The sequence below is a fragment of the Pongo abelii genome, chromosome 18 (genome assembly GCF_028885655.2).
Source record: "Pongo abelii isolate AG06213 chromosome 18, NHGRI_mPonAbe1-v2.0_pri, whole genome shotgun sequence".
NCBI classification, from domain to species: Eukaryota; Metazoa; Chordata; class Mammalia; order Primates; family Hominidae; genus Pongo; species Pongo abelii.
This window is the reverse complement of record NC_072003.2, coordinates 6,346,613-6,359,573: the sequence shown is the minus strand read 5'-3', so window position 1 is coordinate 6,359,573 and position 12,961 is coordinate 6,346,613. Positions and strand designations below refer to the sequence as shown.

Here is a 12,961-nt window from a genome sequence, read left to right as displayed (position 1 = left end):
GGGGGCAAATCCTCGAGCTTGATGTGTAAGGAAAGGCCTGAATAATCCCTGGAGAGAAGTAGAATAGCAGATGGAACACTGAGAAGTTATTTCCTTGAGGATAGATTTCCACGATGGAAAGGAAATGAGAGGTTCTAAGAGGGGGGCTAGTGGCTTGTACTATAGCATAGCCTGCCTTTGCTGGTGTGTGGCGATTAGGCCTAGTGGATGTGCCATGAATAAATCAAACGTGATCAGGGTGAGGAACAGGAAAGAAGGAAATATGGGGAAATGGGGTGAATGTCAGGTGGATCAGAGAGATACAGTCATGGGAGTCAGGTGTGGCACCAGGAATAATGTGGGAGGCCGGACTGAAGTCCGGGCCAGGAACAATGGTGACTGTGGGACTTAACAAAGAGTGAATACAGCTGAAGGACCCGGGGAGCAGAAAGTATATGCATCAGGTGTGAGGAAGAAAATAGATTTTGGAAGTTATGAGAAATGCAGAGAGTGAGTTGAGCATAGTTTGTGATTTTGAGGGCCTCTAAAAGTATTAGGGCGGCAGCAGCCGCTGCACGGAGACATGATGGCTAGGCTAAAACAGTAAGGTCAAGTTCTTTGGACAGAAAGGCTACAGGGTGCAGTCCTGGCTCTTGTGTAAGAATTCTGACCGCACTAACCATGCCTAGGAAGGAAAGGAGTTGTTGTTCTGTAAGGGATTGAGGTTTGGGAGATTAATCAGACATGATCAGCAGGGAGAGCACGTGTGTTTTTATGAGAATTATGCTGAGATAGGAAACAGATGAGGATGAAATTTGGGCTTGACTGAAGTAATGGGAGCTGTCTGTGAAGGCTTGTGGCAGTACAGCCCAGGTAATTTGCTGAGCCTGATGGGTGTCAGGGTCAGTCCAAGTGAAAGTGAAGAGAGGCTGGGATGATGGGTGCAAAGGAATAGTAAAGAAAGCATGTTTGTGATCTAGAACAGAAGAATGGATTGTGGAGGGAGGTACTGAGGATAGGAGAGTATATGTGTTTGCCACCACGGGGTGGATAGGCAAAACAACTTGATTGATAAGGCGCAGATCCTGAACTAACTTGTAAGGCTTGTCTGGTTTTAGGACAGGTAAAATGGGGGAACTGTAAGGAGAGTTTATAGGCTTTAAAAGGCCATGCTGTAGCAGGCGAGTGATAACAGGCTTTAATCTTTTTAAAGCATGCTGTTTGGTGGGATATTGGGGTTGAGTGGGGTAAGGGTGATTAGGTTTTAATGAGATGGTAAGGGGTGCATGTTGGTCGCCAAGGAGGGTGTAGAGGTATCCTATACTTGTGGGTTAAGGTGGGGAGATACAAGAGGAGGATGTGAAGGAGGCTTTGAACTGGCAGAAAAGGTGGCAATGAGGTGTGGCTGTAGCCCAGGAATAGTCAGGGAAGCAGATAATTTCGTTAAAGTGTCTTGGCCTAATAAGGGAACTGGGCAGGTGGGGATAACTAAAAAGGAGTGCTTAAAAGAGTATTGCCTAAGTTGGCATCAGAGCTGGGGAGTTTTAAGAGGTTTAGAAGCCTGGCTGTCAATACCTACAACAGTTATGGAGGCAAGGGAAACAGGCCCTTGAAAAGAAGGTAATGTGGAGTGGGTAGCCTCCGTATTGATTAAGAAGGGGACGGACTTACCCTCCACTGTGAGAGTTACCTAAAGCTCGGCGTCCATGATGGTCTACGGGGCTTCTGAGGTAATCAGGCAACATCAGGCTTCAGCTGCTAAGCTGAGAAGGAGTCAGTCAGAGAGGTTTGGGCCAGAGTTCCAGGGGCTCTGGGAGTGGCTGCCAGGTGAGTTGAACAGTCCGATTTCCAGTGGGGTCACGCACAGATGGGACGTGGCTTAGGAGGAATCCTAGGCTGCAGGCATTCCCTGGCCTGGTGGCCAGATTTCTGGCGCTTGTAGCAAGCTCCTGGGGGAGGAGGTTCTGGAGGAACGCCTGGCTGCTCTGGTTCAGGCGTTTGGAAGTTCTTGTGTGCTGGAGATGTGGCTGGGGTTTGTCTCACGGTGGAGGCAAGGAATTACAACCTTTTTCTATTATTGTACCCCTTGAAGGTGAGGTTAATTAAACCCTGTGGTGGGGTTTGAGGGCCAGAGTTTAATTTTTGGAGTTTTATTTAATGTAGGGAGCAGATTGGGAAATAAAATGTATACTGAGAATAAGACAGCCTTTTGACTTTTTAGGGTCTAGGCCTGCAAAGTGTCTCAGGGTTGCTGCCAAACAAGCCATGAACTGGGCTGGATTTTTATATTTGATGAAAAAGAGGCTAAATGCTATCTGATTTGGGATAAAGAAAAAGAATTAACATTGACTATATGTTTAGCTCCAGGCACCTTTTTAAGAGTAAATTACTGGGCAGGTTGGGGAGGGCTAGTCATGGAATGAAACTGTAAGCCGGACCGGGTGTGAGGAGGGGAGGTGATAAAAGGATTACAGGGTGGAGGAGCAGAGGCTGAGGAAGAATTGGGACCTAGCTGGGCCTGGCGAGGAGCAGCCTGGGGAGGAAGGGAGAGGTCAGAATGGTCTGTAGAAAAGGAAGATTGGAAAGACTCAGTGATGCTTGGATTTGGGACGGAGGGGACAGGCGGGAGGGAAAGGAGGAAGATTTGGGATGAGTTGCTTTGGGCACAGAGACTAGGAAGGGACCAATGTGTAAAAGAATGCCTGGAAGTCAGGCACCGCATACCGTTTGCTTATTTTATGACAAGAATTGTTTAGATCTTCCAGGATGGAAAAATTGAAAGTGCCATTTTCTGGCTATTTGGAACTACTGTTGAGTTTGTATTGGGGTCAAGCAGCATTGCAGAAGAAAATAAGACGCTGAGATTTTAGGTCAGGTGAGAATTGAAGAGGTTTTAAGTTCTTAAAAATATAGGCTAAGGGAGAAGAAGGAGGAATGGAGGGTGGAAGGTTGCCCATAGTGAAGGAAGCAAGCCCAGAGAAAAGAGACAGGGAGGGAAGGGGTTCAGGGGTTCTTACCCTCCAGAAAAGTGGGAAAGGGGTTGGGATGCAGAGATACAAGGTCCGGGCATGGAAATAAGGGATGGGGGCACAGAGATATAAGAGGTCAGGGTGTGGAAATAAGGGATAGGGGCACAGAGAAAAGGGGTCGTGGTGTGGAAATAAGGGATTGGGGTGCAGAGATATGAGGTTGGGGTGCTAGTCCCTTCCCCAGAAATGTGGGACTTGCCACTAACGGTGAAGGAGAAGGGGTTGGGGGTTTCTTGCCCCCTAGAAAGGTGGAGAAGGGGTAGAGACATGGAGAGATGGGGTTGGGGTACTTGCCCCTCTCCCAGAAAAGTGGGACTTGCCGCTAAGGGTGAAGGAGAAGGGGTTGAGGGATACTTGCCCCTCCCCCAGAAAAGCAGAGAAGGGGTAGAGACATGGAGAGAAGTGGTTGGGGTACTTGCCCCTCCCACAGAAAAGCAGAGAAGGGGTAGAGACACGGAGAGAAGGGGTTGGGGTACTTGTCCCTCCCGCAGAAAAGCGGGACTTGTCACTAAGGGTGAAGGACCAAGGCAGGCGTCCCTGGGTGGTCTGACACCTTTGAAACGTGGGTGAATAATCAGAGAGAGAGGTGTCCCTGCAATGATTAAACACCAAGGGAAGGCTGCCTTCCCTGTCCATGACCAGCACCAAAGTTTTGGGTCCATGGATAAAACGTGTCTCCTTTGTCTCTACCAGAAAATGAAAGGAACTGAAATTAAGAGAAGGGAGAGATTGAAGACTGGAAAGGAGAAAGTGGTTGACAGACAGAGAGGTTGCAGAAGAGAGTAAGAAGAGGCCACTTGCCCGATTTAAAACTGGTGAGATGTTCCTTGGGCTGGTGGGTCTGAGGACCTGAGGTTGTAGGTGGATCTTTTCATGCAGCAAAGAACAGGAGGACATGGGATTGATCTCCCAAGGGAGGTCCCCCGATCCAAGTCACAGCACCAAATTTCATACACGTCCATGTGAAGAGACCACCAAACAGGCTTTGTGTGAGCAACATGGTTGTTTATTTCACCTGGGTGCAGGCGGGCTGAGTCTGAAAGAGAGTCAGTGAAGGGAGATGGGGTGGGGCCGTTTTATAGGATTTTGTAGGTAAAGGTAAATTACAGTCAAAGGGGGGTTGTTCTCTGGTGGGCAGAGTGGGGGTCACAGTTACTCAGTGGGGGAGGTTTCGAGCCAGGATGAACAAGGAGAAGGAATTTCACAAGACAATGTCATCAGTTAAGGCAGGAACAGGCCACTTTCACTTCTTTTGTGGTGGAATGTCATCACTTAAGGCAGGAACCGGCCATCTGGATGTGTATGTGCAGGTCACAGGGGATATGGTGGCTTAGCTTGGGCTCAGAGGCCTGACACCCAGGACAGGCTGGCTCAGCCCCTTTGACTTCAGATTTCAGGGAAGGCCAGGGAGCTGGATTGGGTGCCTGAATTTTCTGAGAATTATGTTTCTGAGAGGATTTTGAAACCTAAACAGGAATACTTTACACACAGGTCATCAAGCAGGAACTGGGAAGTTCCGAAGCTGCCCTCCTTCGTGCCACCTCCTCCCTTCAGAGGCCAAGGGCTGCCAAGCTCTCTCCCACACACCTCAGTGAAAAGTCCCTGGCTCTCCTCCCAGCCACCTCACTGTGACTTTGTGAGGTGTGAGAAGGAGGAAGGGGATCTACGTTCTGGATGAACCTTCCTTCCTCCTTGCCGAGTAATAGTTTAGGCCCCTGTGTCTGCTGGGCCTCAGAACTTCTCAGAGCCCAGGGCCCACTGTGGCTCCTGCAAGCTGCCTGGGAATTCCACAGAGGCTGACGGGCTGCCTGTCTTATTCCCAGTCTGCTGCAACCCCTTTCCTAAGCTTGGGTGGCTGAAAACAACAGAAATTCATCCTCTCACAGTTCTGGAGGCCAGAGACTGAATGCAAGTGTTAGCAGGGCTGTGCTGCCTTTGAAGGTTCTAGGGCAGAATCCTTCCTGGCCTTTTCCAGTTTTGGGTGGTGGCCGGCAACGCTCAGCATTCCTTGGCTTCAGATGCATCATTCCAGCTGCACACGGCTGTCTTCCCTCTGTGTCTCTTCTTTTCTTCTTATAAGGACACCAGTCACATGGTGTGAAGGGCCCACCTTACTCCTGTATATCGCCAAGTTAATTCGTTACATCTGCAACCACCCTATTTCCAAATGTCACATTCTGAGGTTCCTGATTGAAGGGATGGATTGCCCCTCCACACCTGTGGGCGTTTCTAGTCAGGTGGAAGGGGAGACTTGGAAAAGAAAGAGACACAGAGACAAAGTATGGAGAAAGAAAATAGGGCCCAGGGGATGGGCGTTCAGCATATGGAGGACCCCTGCTGGCACCGGCCTCTGAGTTCCCTTAGTATTTATTGATCATTATCAGGCATTTCCCAGAGAGGTGGATTTGGCAGGACAATAGGGTAATAGCAGGAAGAAGGTCAGTAAGAAAACACGTGAACAAAGGTCTCTACATCTTAAACAAGGTAAAGAATTAGGTGCTGTGCTTTTGATGTGCATACACATAAACATCTTAATCCATTAAAGAGCAGTATTGCTGCCAGCATGTCCCACCTCCAGCCCTAAGGTTGTTTTCCCTCATCTCAGTAGATGGAATATACAATCGGGCTTGACACCGAGACATTCCATTGCCCAGGGACAAGCAGGAGACAGATGCCTTCCTCTTATCTCAACTGCAAAGAGGCTTTCCTCTTTCGCTAATCCTCCTCAGCACAGACCCTTTACGGTTGTCAGGCTGGGGGATGGTCAGGTCTTTACCTGCCCACGAGGCCATATCTCAGGCTATCCCATGGGGAGAAACCTTGGACAATACCTGGCTTTCCGAGGCAGAGGTCCCTGTGGCCTTCCGCAGTGTTTTGCCTCTCTGAGTACTTGAGATTAGGGAGTGGTGATGACTCTTAACAAGCATGCTGCCTTCAAGCATTCGTTTAACAAAGCACACCCTGCACAGCCCTTTATCCATTTAACCCTGAGTTGACACAGCACATGTCTCAGGGAGCACAGGGTTGGGGGTAGGGTTACAGATTAACAGCATCTCAAGGCAGAAGAATTTTTCTTAGTACAGGACAAAATGGAGTCTCTTATGTCTACTTTCTACACAGATGCAGTAACAATCTGATTTCTCTTTCTTTTCCCCACACTGATAAATGTGAATTTGAAGGGACGCCATTCAAACCACAGCAGAGCCCCACCATCACCTCTCTGCACAGGGCACCCTGCCTGTCTTTCCTCTCTAGCACCAAGACAGAGCCAAGAGTGATTTCTTGAAATGAAACTGCATCGTCTCATCCCAATAAGGCATGGCCTCACTAGTGGGAGATGAGCAAATGAAAGCCTCCCTCAGGATGGGCATCCACCCATCCAGGGGACTCTCACCCCGATTTTTTTTTCCTGGCTCATAAAGGTGCTTCAGGACTTCTTGGCTCCTGGCCAACACCTTAGTGCTTCCTGAAGGGGAAAGAGGCCTCCAAACCATTCACTGGGCCATCCCAGACCGAGGTTTCTGACCCAGACATTGAAACAGGAGGAGTTCCGTTATCCCCCATGCAGGGCATGTGACAGGGGCATGGCTCGCTTCTCAGTACCCTGCTGCTCAAACCCCTAGAGGGAGCGTGCAGACAAGCAGGTCGTTGGGAGCGTTTCTGGGCTCCGACCCCACAGCAGCGTGTGGAATTGGGTGTTTACAACTCCCGAAGCCCCAGTGGGCAGGTGTTACAGTGGTCTTCTTCAGTTTTGCCATCTGCAGGTGGCTCGTGTTAATTAGCTCAATGAGGCCCTCTGCCTTATCACAAAGACAGAGGGCTTTCTGTATCCCGGGTTCTTGCCCTAGTGTACTTGAAAAATCAGATCGCAAGTGGACTTGGAGAATGAACGCAAGATTGTATTGAGTGGAGGAGGTGGCTCTCAGATGGATGGGGAGCCAGAAGGGGGGTGGAGTGGGAAGGTGGTCTTCCCCTAGAGTCAGGCTGCCCAGCAGCCAGACTCTCCTCCGACCGCCCCTGACTGAATTCCACATCACCCTGCTCTCAAAAGCCTGCCAACATCTGCTGATGTCTGTCGGTGTGCTCTTCTGCTTCTCTGCTCCTCTCAACGTCCAGCCACTTGTGTCTGTGCCCACTAGGGTCTGAGTTTTTTATGGGCACAGGATGGGGGTCCTAGCAGGCTAGAGTAGTCTTGGAAAATGCAACATTTGGACATGAAAACAGGAGTGCCTGTTCTCACTAAGGTCCAAGGGCACAAGCCCGAGGGCAGAGCCCTCGCCAGGGACCCCACCCTTCTCCACCCAGCACTCCCCTGCCCCGCTTCCATATCAACATGAAAGCTGACATTGGCTCCTGTGCCCCACCTCTGGGCCTGGTTTGGTGACCTCTGCACCAGAGCTGCTAGGGAGGCCCCATCCCACATGTTGTTAACTCAACAGCCCTTCCCCAGGAGAACCAACATCCTCCTGTCCCCAAACCCAAGGAGGAGTGGTGGGTGCCTGGGCCTCTTGTAACCCGACTGAATATTTTCCAGGTTACCTAACCAAACTCCTGCAAAACCACACCACCTCTGCCTGTGATGGGGACTATTTGAATCTACAGTGCCCTCGGCATTCTACGATAAGTGTTTAATCGGCATTTTATGGGCAAGATTACCAAGTGTGTAGTTCCCAGAAGCCTGCCTCCCAGAGGGAAGACAGCTTAACCTGTGTGGCACCCACCACCTTCCAGGTATTGCCTTTTATAGACACGTTAAGATGATACACTTTCAACAGACGCTCTTTCTCTCTCTCTGGGTATAAATATATTTGTGATTATATAGTTCAATCCAAGCAAAACTGATCCATGAAAAATCCCAACTTATACAGATCACCAGTTTTGCAGGTGAGCTATTATTTGCTTCTGAAAGGATTTGTTACCCAACAAAACTAAATAGAATTCCTATCTATTGTAGAGACCCCTTTGTACACTTCAATATGAATTTATTTGTAGGTTTAATCCTTACTTCAGTATAGCAAAGTACAAACAGGATAGTTTCCAACCTCCAGGCCCATATCTCCCATAAATACTCCTGTAGAAAGGGAAGGTGGGTTCCTTAATGGAAACCACAAGTATCTCTTTGAGGCACACATCTGAACTCATGACCAGCTTCTTAGAAAATGTACTCAAAGGACCAGGTGCGATGGCTCATGCCTGTAATCCCAGCACGTTGGGAGGCCAAGGCTGGTGGATCACGAGGTCAGGAGATCGAGACCATCCTGGCTAACACGGTGAAACCCTGTCTCTACTAAAAATACAAAAAATTAGCCAGGTGAGTTGGTGGGTGCCTGTAGTCCCAGCTACTCCAGAGGCTGAGGCAGGAGAATGGCATGAACACGGGAGGTGGAGCTTGCAGTGAGCCGAGATCGTGCCACTGCACTCCAGCCTGGGCTACAGAGTGAGACTCCATCTCAAAAAAAAAAAAAAAATCAAATCATTATTAAACATTTTTACTAATTAAATGGTTTTGGAGTACATTCTTTAAAAAAAAACAATTATGTTTTCTTCAACAGTGCACACAAAATGCCAACCCTGTATGACATTGCAAAGAAAGATTTTACCATGATAAGCAGATTAAACAAACAAACAAACTTTTCCTTGAATTCTTTGGGAACAAAGTACAACCTGGTCCAAATCATCCTAACCTAGAATGCACCATCAGCTTGACAGTCAGTTGTTCCTGGATTTACCAGATTTGGGGCAGACGTTTCATGCTTCTCTAAAGAGGGATTCTTAACTGACACCGTGCCTTGTTTTTGCCCTTTTCCTAGTAAAGGAAATGATTTGATTTGGTATCATATCGTCTTTCTTGCTTTTTTCTTTTTTTAATTAGAGACGAGGCCTTGCTATATTTCTCAGACTGGTCTCAAACTTCCGGGCTCAAGCAATCCTCCTGCCTCAGCCTCCCTCCCAAAATGCTGGGATTACGGGTGTGAGCCACTGTGCCTGGCCTCTTTCTTGTCTTTTAAACAAATAAATGTAAGCTGGGCATGGTGTGCATTCATATATTCCCAGGTACTTGAGCAGCTGAGGTGAGAGGATCCCTTGAGACTAGGTATGAGCCCAAGAGTTCAAGGATGCAGTGAGCTATGATTGCACCACTGCACTCTAGCCTGGGTAACAGAGTGAAACCCTGTGTCTAAAAAACCAAACTAATGCCGGGCACGGTGGCTCACGCCTGTAATCTCAGCACTTTCGGAGGCTGAGGCGGGTGGATCACGAGGTCAGGAGATCGAGACCATCCTGGCTGACATGGTGAAACACCGTCTCTACTAAAAATGCAAAAAAATTAACCGGGTGTTTTGGCACATGCCTGTAATCCCAGCTACTTGGGAGGCTGAGGTAGGAGAATTGCTTGAACATGGGAGGCGGAGGTTGCGGTGAGCCGAGATCGGGCCATTGCACTCCAGCCTGGGAAACAAGAGTGAAACTCCATCTCAAAAAAAACAAAAAATAAACAAAAAAACAAAACTAAGCTAAACTAACATATAAATAATTCATACACACAAGGGGATGCCAGTTGAGGGGCTGGAGGTGAGGTTTAACTGGGCTCTCTCCAGAGAGAGAAAGAAGCTTAATGCTTCTTTCAAGTAATTTCTGGTCTGTCTTTACCTATGTGGATCCCAAGCCAACATTTGAGAAAAGACTCCCTTCAGTGAAGGAATGTGTGACCTTAAGTGGTGAGCGAGAGAAACTTCCTTTCTATCCAGGCCCTTCCTGGGACCTAACTCCATGCGTCTGCCTCCTTAATGCCAGCACGTCTCGTCCATTTGCCCCTTAGTATAATTCCCAGGGTCTTTGTACTTGTCAACAGGTTACTTCCCACCGGCTTCCTGCAGAGGGCTTTGTTTTCTGGAGTCAGAGAGAGCATGAGCTCACAGGGCCATCCCCACTGCCCCCTTCTCAGGGTGCAGCCCCAGGGAAATGAGCAGTGGACTTGGACAGAGCTCATCAATTCCTTCTGGGGGAAGCTGATGGTGCCTTCAATTTTTGTTTCTGCTTCAGATGAATTAAAAAAAAAACCGTGTGTGAAGACCAGGAGCTGAAACTGCACTGCCATGAATCCGAGTTCCTCAACATCTACTCTGCGACCTATGGCAAGAAGACCCAGGAAAGGGACATCTGCTCCTCTGAGGCAGAGCGGCTCCCCCCTTTTCGGTACGTCCTTTTGTGTGTATATTAGCCAGGGTTGTCTAGAGGGACAGAACTAATAGGCTATATGATTGTGGAAGTCAATACTTAATAACACAATCACAATCTTAAGATCATGTAAGTTAATACTTAATAAACTCCCATATGTGTGTGAGTGTGTGTGTGTGTGTGTGTGTGTGCGTGTGTGTGTGTATAAATGCTTGTAAAGAGTAATCAGCCAAAAATAAATAAGTAAAAGAACAAGAACTGGCCGGGCACAGTGGCTCACGCCTATTATCCTGTCACTTTAGGAAGCCGAGGTGGGTGGATCACGCGGTCAGGAGTTCAAGACCAGCCTGACCAACATGGTGAAACCCCACCTCTACTGAAAATACAAAATTATCTGGGCATGGTGGCGCATTGCTGTAATCCCAGCTACTTGGGAGGCTGTGACAAGGATGATCACTTGAACCTGGTAGACGGAGTTGGCAGTGAGCTGAGATCTCGCCACTGCACTCAGCTTGGGTGACAAGGGTGAAATTCTGTCTCAAAAAAAAAAAAAAGACACGGTCCTGTTTTCATGGGATGAACAGTTGAGGGAGAAAGGCAAGCATTAACCAAATAGCCAGACACATCATCATGCCCTATTGTGACAAATGCTATTTTAGAAAAGGGAAGAAGACTATAGCAGTGGAGGGGGCCTAATTTAGCTTTGGGGTGGTGGTTTAAGTCTTCCAAAGAGAACCATCCTGTAGGGTGAACACTGGGGTGTGCACACTAGCTGCACACTGGGGGCTGAGACGCTGAGGTTGCTGAGTGGGAGAGGAAAGGTGTTGATAAGGAGGAAGATTTCCCTGGTTTCAACTGCTGAGAACAGGGTCCTGCACACAGTAGGAGCTCCATGAAGAGTGGTCCCTAGTGTTTTCACCAACATATCTGAAGTGGAGCAGGACGGTGATCAATCACACCCCAGTCCCCGACCTCATTCTGAACCAATTTGAAACAAGGAGATGCAAAAATCTGACAACTGTGTTGACAAAGGTGATTTTAAAGGTCCTAAAAGATTCTCTGGATATCAGAGCCAATTTCACATAGTAGAGGGGCACATTCCCTGCCGTGGCCTGTGTCATACACAGCCAATTTAACCCTTTCACTGCCTGGTTATTCTGCAAAGTGCATCCTAGAATGCCCTTCGTCTCTGAGCTCCTCTTCAAAATTCTGATTCCTCCTCAAACTGTAAAGCCTCTGGCATTTGCCAAGAGCCAAGGCCCTCCTGAAGCCACAGTTTGAGAACAAGCCAAGAGGCAGACATGAGAAAGAAGTACCACTCCTGGCAGGGAGAGCTGACACTTCCCAGGCTACTGCATCCTTCTCGGGGCCCAGAAATGAATGAGAGGTAATTAAAGCAGAAAGCATTTTGCAGCAGCTCAGCTCAGGTCTCCAAAGCTGCCATGGTCCCAGGATCAGTGGTGTGCCCTGAGGACAGCCAAGGGACAATCCCTTGAGGCCCTGGAAATCATCAGCCACCTCCAGCAACTTCACGGGGCCTCCCTGGGAAGTCTCCCTTGCTGCTGATGGGCACGAAGGCACCAGGGCCTCCTGTACATGGAAAACTCACAATCTAGGAATGTCCTGTGGTTGTTGATCCTGGGACATCCCCAGAAGAATTTAGTTAAGCCCTCCAAGAAAGGAAACAAGGTTTTCTTGCTGCTGAAGATGTCTCACTCGTTCTTTTTTAAAAAAGCAGTCAATTGAATTTGCAGTTTGTTTTCGCTTTCTTTCCATTTCCTGTTGCTACTTCTCCAAGATCTCAGCTGAGCTGAGGAACAAAGAAAAAGAAGCAATTTTGTGCAGCAGGAATATTCGGTTTCCACTCCCTTCTCCCAGCCTGCGGCAGTGTGCTTGGCCTGCAGAATTCTTGCTCTGCCTTCTGTTTCAGCGGGTGCTGTCATGTGCCAGCTGCTATGCCTGGGGATTCTGACATCCAGGGCTTATTCTTAGCATCGGTTCAGCAGAGTCTTAAACCACCTTCAAAAGAGTCGGTCACGCTGCCATCCTCTCTGCATCTTTCTGTAGTCATTTCTGATGATATTTAGCAAATCACTTTAGCACAGAGTCTTCGAATTCTTTCCAGATTTACGATGGAAACACAGAGGCAAAGAGCTTGGGGTAGAAAGCAGAAGAGCAGGTGCTGGGAGAGTTTGGTGGTGGATTTTGAGTTGGTCAGTCATTTTGCTTTACTAAGTCCAGGGAAGCTCATCTTCAGAGTTAACCGCTATATATATATATACATTTTTTTTTTTTTTTTGAGATGGAGTCTTGCTCTGTCACCCAGGCTGGAGTGCAGTGGCACACTCTCAGCTCACTGCAACCTCCACTTCCTGGGTTCAAGTGAGCACGTCTGGCTGATTTTTGTATTTTTTAGTAGAGATGGGGTTTCACCATGTTGGCCAGGCTGGTCTTGAACTCCTGACTCAAGTGATCCACCTGCCTCAGCCTCCCAAAGTGCTAGGATTACAGGCATGAGCCACCGTGCCTGGCCCAGAGTTAACCACTCTATTGAGGTATTGTTTATTTTTCTTAAAAGTCTATTACAAGTGAATAAAATTCAATGATGTTTAGTACATTTAGAGTTGTGCAACCATCACTACCCTCCAGTTTTAAAACATTTTCACAATCCCCCAAGCTCCCTTGTGCCCATTTGCCATCACTGCCCCATTCCCAACCCCCCGGTCCCAGATAACCACACATCTACTTTCTCTCTAGATTTGCCTATTTTGAAT

At 48.2% G+C, this 12,961-nt stretch overlaps 1 pseudogene; it reads left to right on the top strand.

The window, feature by feature from the left end:
* LOC129047380 (olfactory receptor 7E24-like) overlaps positions 1-12,961 on the top strand; it is a 54,937-nt pseudogene that overhangs the window by 23,209 nt on the left and 18,767 nt on the right.